The following is a 6,201-nucleotide window of genomic DNA, read 5'->3' on the forward strand; positions in this document are numbered from 1 at the left end:
CCCCCGCTCCGCCCCGTGCTATCAACAGCCTCCAATGAAGCACTGTGTCCTTGTCCCAGACGTGGATCCGGTCATTTTTGTGCATAGACCACCCTCACACAAACACAATTCCACCTTTCCCCGCATGGTATTCTGATGGCTTGGGCTACAAATCCTAGGGCTGGTGGGGTTGAGGGCCAAACTATTTGGGGGGCGCCAGGTTGGGGAAGGCTAACACTGTTTAAGACTGGGTGGGTCAATTGTAACCATCTGTTGGAACGCTCTTTCTAGACTTCAAGGCTGAGAATTAAATGGACGGGAAACATAAGTTTCTCCTCCATTTACTTCTCAGCTGCAAAGTCTGCTTATATTTCCCCTCCATTTACTTCCTAGCGATGAAATCTGCTTATACAGTGGTACCTCAGCTCACTAAGGCCTTAGTTCACGTCCAAATCTGGTCCAAATCTGCTCGCAAACAGAAATTTCAGAAAATTTTGCCTTAGGTTGCGAACTCCGCATGGGGTAAAGATCGTGCTCATGCTGGGGGATGGGGAGATGGCTGCAATTGTGCTGGGTTGTGGGGGAGATGGCTGCAATCTTTGTTGTTCTTTGTCACTGCTTCAAATTTTTGTGATTAAGAAAACAGTTACAGAACAGATTAACCTTATTTACATTGAACCTTATGGGGAAATTTGACTTGGCTCACGACCAATCTGGGTCCTGACCAGAGTTGTGGGATGGATTAAGTTCATGAGCCAAGGTACCACTGTAGTTCCCTGCACCTGTCTCCACATAAATGTCCATAAGAGATTTTGGGTATTCCAGGGCTTAAAAAATAGTAATAGCCACCATTCCTAATTCTCATCAATGGTCATAGTGACCATTCGAGGCCCCTCTTGCTCCCTTTCTTAATAAACAGCAGATTACTTGGGGCTTGCCCATTGAAGTAACCTCTACACTGGAGCAGCGGTTCTGGCTAGTGAATAGCTGCAGCCTGCTGAAGAAATTTACTCTAATCATTTACTGTAATAGGATGACAACAAGCAGGGCTAACGTCTTTAGCCTCTCCATTGCCACAATACCACGTCACATGTTATAATAAGACACACTTTGGTCCCCTCAGGCTTAAACTTGCACGGGCCTGAACTCAAATATAAAAATAATTTTGAGGATCTACTTGTTAAAGGCAAAATGGAAATACAAATTCAACTACTTCTTTGTGCTTGAACAGAAGATATCAAGGGCCCAGCTTGGCGTTAGGTTAAAAAAAACCCAGATAACTCTGAAAATATGAGACTTCGGGACTATTTTTTAAATGCCTGTTTTCCATTGCACAATCTCCTTGGAAAATCAATCAGCTGTGAGGGGGAGAGGAGAGGGTATCCTGTGTATTTATCTATTTTTTATCCCACTCCTCAGGCCAAAGAGACTCTGGGAGCAGCTTAAGTATAATCAGTGAAACAAGGCAGTCTGCTGGTTATGAGGTAAAAAGACACAACACCTAAGGAAAAGGAGAAAATGATGGCAGATCTTCTGGCTATGGAATGGCCATGCCTCCCATCTCATTTCCAGGGGTGGCAGTCCAAGTGGTGCTCATGATGACCCTGAGCTCCATTCATTCCGATGGATCTACCCTAACTAGGCCTAGCATAGGTCTCCATCCGTGACTTTGGGCCAGTCATGGACTCTTGGCTCAACTCACCTCATAGGGTTGTTGTTTTGAGGATAAGACTGAGAGGAGGAGGAGAATTATGTAAGATGTCTTGAGAGTCTTGAAAGAAAAAAAAGGCAGGACATAGATATGAGAGATGCTGGATTTTAAGTAAACAGATAGTAGAAATACACTTTTCCAACTTTTTTCTACATGAGGCATTTCTTGTATATTTATGATTTTTCACTTATCCTAGTTTGTGGGGGCTTTAAAAATGTTGTCCCCTTCCCATGTTTTCAAGTGCTTCTTAGATCAAGGGGAAGGGGCGGATCAGGTTCATGCTGCTGCCCCCCCCCCCTTGCAGTGGGAGCCCCACTCCTGCAACATCGACTGTTTCTGCTGCCATTTGCCACATTCAACAGTCTCCATGTAAGCTTCATGTCAACAGTCTCCATGTAAGCTTCAGCATGAACATGGATCCCAGTCTTGGAGAAATCACAACCACATGTGGAAGAATTCCAAACTCCTCACTCGGGTGTTACTGTTATGAGGACCACTTAATGTCACAAAAACACAGGAAATTCAAGATCCATAGCCCTCTTCATCAGGCAAGATGCTGCAAAGTCATGGGCAAGGGCTGTCGGACAGAGCAGCAGAGGTGAAGGCAGCTATCCTATGCGTATTTAGGCAGAAACAAGTCCTATAGCTCCCAGCGTTCCCCAGTCAGAGGGAGATGTCTAAGGAGGCAACGAACTGAATCACAACTTGACACTGAAGTCATCACCTCTGCTCTCTCCAGCCACTTGGTGGAATGAACCAATTTGATTTTTCCCCCCGCTTTTTTTAAACTAGTACAAAAATTATATCCAGGTTGCTCATATAAAAGAACTTTCTAGTTTCTCTCTATTGCTCCTTTCACCTATCCAAGGAACCTACAGATGAAGAGAGCGCCAAGTAACTGCTGGATTTGATCATTTCACGCATGTGGAACCAAGCAGCACATGTTTGTTTCATTTTCCTAGCAGTTCTTGGGCAACCACAGGTGCAGCCTCAAACCATTGAACCAGCTGGCTGAGCCCCATTAAACGCCTGAGTCTTCCTACTCCATTTCATCTTCAGTTTTGGATCCTGTAAACTTCATGGACATTGTTAGGCTTTTCTCTGCTCAGCCTGTCTCTGGATGGTTGGCTTTAGAAATATAGAAACAGAGAAAGTCAGAAGGGTCTTCCTGGGGCCATCTAGTCTGACCCCCGACTCTAGCCGGCTCCGCTCACATCATGCCTACCATGTGTGATATTGAACTCAAAGTCGTCTAGGAGTCCCAGCTGTGCCTGACTTTCGATCCGTCACAGGTCACAGTGGGGCTCCTGAGGCTGCTCCTACCTGCTCTTCCCCTCTCAGGCCTCCAGCCATGGGACACAGCAGGTGCCTCAGGAACAGGGGTGACTGCTGCCAAAGGGGGGCCTTTGGGCAGCAGTCCTCTGCTTCCCTGTGCATGGGCTGCCTCACATTGGGCATGGCTGAGTGACGGGGGAGCATGAGGGTGGGTGGGGAGGCCATTGACTCCCACCTTCAATTGACAGACAATGGGAAGTTGGAATCTGCCATACTGGAGTGGGGTGGAGCAGGGCAGGGGTGGAGAGCTGCAGAGAGATGGAGGGAAGTACAGCTGGGGTTGGGTGTTGTATCTAGTGCGGCCCTGGTTTCGTCTTTAAGGTAATGAAAGGATTGCAAAAGAAATGAATGACAGAAGAATAGCTGTGCATTATGTATACAAAAAGCCCCTTAACAATACGGAATTAGTTATTTAATAGTATTTAAGAAGTTAAATGCAAGCGCAAAGGCATCCAGATGGTGGCCTCTTGAAACAACAGTGGGTTTTCAGTTTTATGGCTATTGTAAATGCGGCACACTTGTGACATCTTGTGGCACGTGTGACTCACAGCACCCCTGAGAGTTGTCCTCTTGTGCGGCAGTGAGTAAGGACGTCGATAGGTGCAGTCAAACATGCACACCCACTTTGATGCGACACTGCAGGTGCGAAAAGTGCATTGTGGACCTAATTTTGTGGTGAGAGCTTACCTCTGCCCAGGTATCATCTCCATGGAGAAAAACTGAAGTGCAAGGTGTCAGGCTTAGCAAATTCCAACAATGTTTGTTTCTTTATTGAGACAATATCTCTGCGGCATTTTGCACAGCAGTGTAGACAAGCTGGTGTACAAGAAAGCAGCAGACCACATGTATGTGTGAACTGGCCAGCTAGTCATCGGCTAGAGCAGAAGTCATCAGTCCTTTCAGACCATGGCTCTTCCTTGTTAACTAAACACGCCATACAGACCTGTAGGTTATTTTTAGCCCTCCACATCTATTGTTCTGCTTTTTTATGGATGTATGAAAGGACTAATAATAATAATAATAGAAACAGCATCAGCTAGGATTTCCCGTCATTGTCTTTTCACACATCTCCAGGAAGTCTAATACTTCAAATTTTGTCCCAACCCTAATTATTCTCACCAGGTACATTTTGATTTTAACTCACACATATAGTAAAGTTTAATCTTAAACCTTGAAAGATTTCAGACCCAGAGAATAACACTCAGACCTCATTCATGGCTCATCTGTTTTCTGTTAGTGCAGGGATGGCCAGCATTTGCCCCATGTACTCTATGCACCTCCACCTGTTTTTTCTTTTTTTCTTTTTGCATCCTCTCTCCTCCACCATTTCTGTCACCAAATTTCATACAGCAGAGTAAAAATCTTTCCCTTGAAACCAAGGCACTCCTTGTAAAAAATAATAATAATAAAATGTGCTGCTACTGCAAAATTTGGCAGCAGAACTGGTGGTGGTTTGGGGGGCAAGGTGGGTTCTTGATTTCCCGAAGGGATTGCCCTGGATTAGAGGCAAGAACATTTCATCACCCAACCTGGAATGTTACACTTCCTCAGCCCTGATTTCCATATTACATGTTATTTCCAAACGTGCATGGGAAAGAAATGACGAATGGCAGGAACGGTCTTGCCAGAGACAGGAAACAGTGGCGAATGTTGGGGGACGGAGCTGTGCGTGTGCCACATGGGCTGCCCTGCACCCCAGTCATGTTCTTGGATGTGTTGTAGTCACAGGTGCCAAACCAAGAACCAGCTACCAGATCGGTTGGCTTCTGCACACGGGATGAGCAGAGACTTGCCATCTTGTACTTTGCCTCAGGCAGCCGAATGTTTTGGGCCGGTCCTGTGTGAAAGCTGAACCAGTCCTGAAGTATTAATATATTATATGTAAAGGTAGAAATAATGTTGCACTTGTTGCGATTTGCTGTTTAACTTCAGCCTGTGATTCGCAGCAAGAGGGACAATCCTTGCCTGAGAAGAATGAATGAATGAGTAAGAGACAACTTTGAAAAGTTACTCAGGGTTTTTCAACATATGTCTTAGTGCCACCCTCTCAATTCAGTTATTAGGGTTGGATCCAGAGTTACTGGTGGAAGTGGATTTCCCCTATTAATCCTCTCCAGGACAGCTCTTCCAGCTCCCTGAAAATGCTACACAAAAAGTCAGGAGATGTTGTTAGATGCGGTGTGGAGGAGATGGGGGAATATGCCAAAGGGCTTATACAGAAGTGCCTTCCTCGTTGGGCTTATAAAAGATATTGACGCATGATTCACTTGAGAAAATGAATGGGGATGCACGTCTGAATGTGCAAACACCTAAGGGCCCTGCTAGATCCGACCAAGGGTCCACCTAGTCCAGCATCCTGTTGGCACAGTGACGAAGGTGGCACAGTTGGCACAACTGCAGCAGTGCCCTCCACCCATGTGCCCCAGCAGTTGGTGTACTTGGGCATCCTGCTGCTAATGTTGAAGGCAGCACAGAGCCACCAGTACTAGAAGCCAATGGCAACCTTACCCTCCATTAGCTTGTCTAACTCGTCTTAAAGCCATCCGAATTGGTAGCCATCACTACACCTTGAGGAAGTGGATTCTGTAATTTAACTGAGTGAAGAAGTTTGTCCTTTTATTTGCCTGGAATCTCCCTCTAATCAGCTTCATGGAATGATCCCATGGTCTAGTGTTAGGAGAGGGAGAAAAATGTCTCTCTATCAACTTGCTTCACACCATGCATAATTCTGTACATCTTGGTCATGTCGATTACCTATCCCTTTTCTACGTTAAACAGCCAGGCTTTCCTCATAGAGGATTTGTGCCTGCCCCTTCTCTGCACTTTTCCCAGCTCTATAATATCTATAATTTTTAGGCATGATGACCAGTTCAGTATACAGTATTCAATGTGTTTTCACACCGTACACTTCTACAGGCATTCTGGTCTTGGTATTCCTTTCCTTTCCTTTCCTTTCCTTTCCTTTCCTTTCCTTTCCTTTCCTTTCCCGTTCCCTTTCCCGTTCCCTTTCCCTTTCCCTTTCCCTTTCCTAATTACAGCTAACCTGGAGTGTGCCCTTTTCATAGCAGCCAGTCACTGAGTTGACATTCTCAGTGCTCTCCCACAACCACAAGATCTCTTTCTTGGTCAGGCACTGCTATGAGTAGTTCAGATGTATATGTAAGGTTTTTGCCAAA

Source organism: Varanus komodoensis, unplaced genomic scaffold, assembly GCF_004798865.1.
Source record: "Varanus komodoensis strain SLA01 unplaced genomic scaffold, ASM479886v1 scaffold17, whole genome shotgun sequence".
In the NCBI taxonomy this organism is placed as follows: Eukaryota; Metazoa; Chordata; class Lepidosauria; order Squamata; family Varanidae; genus Varanus; species Varanus komodoensis.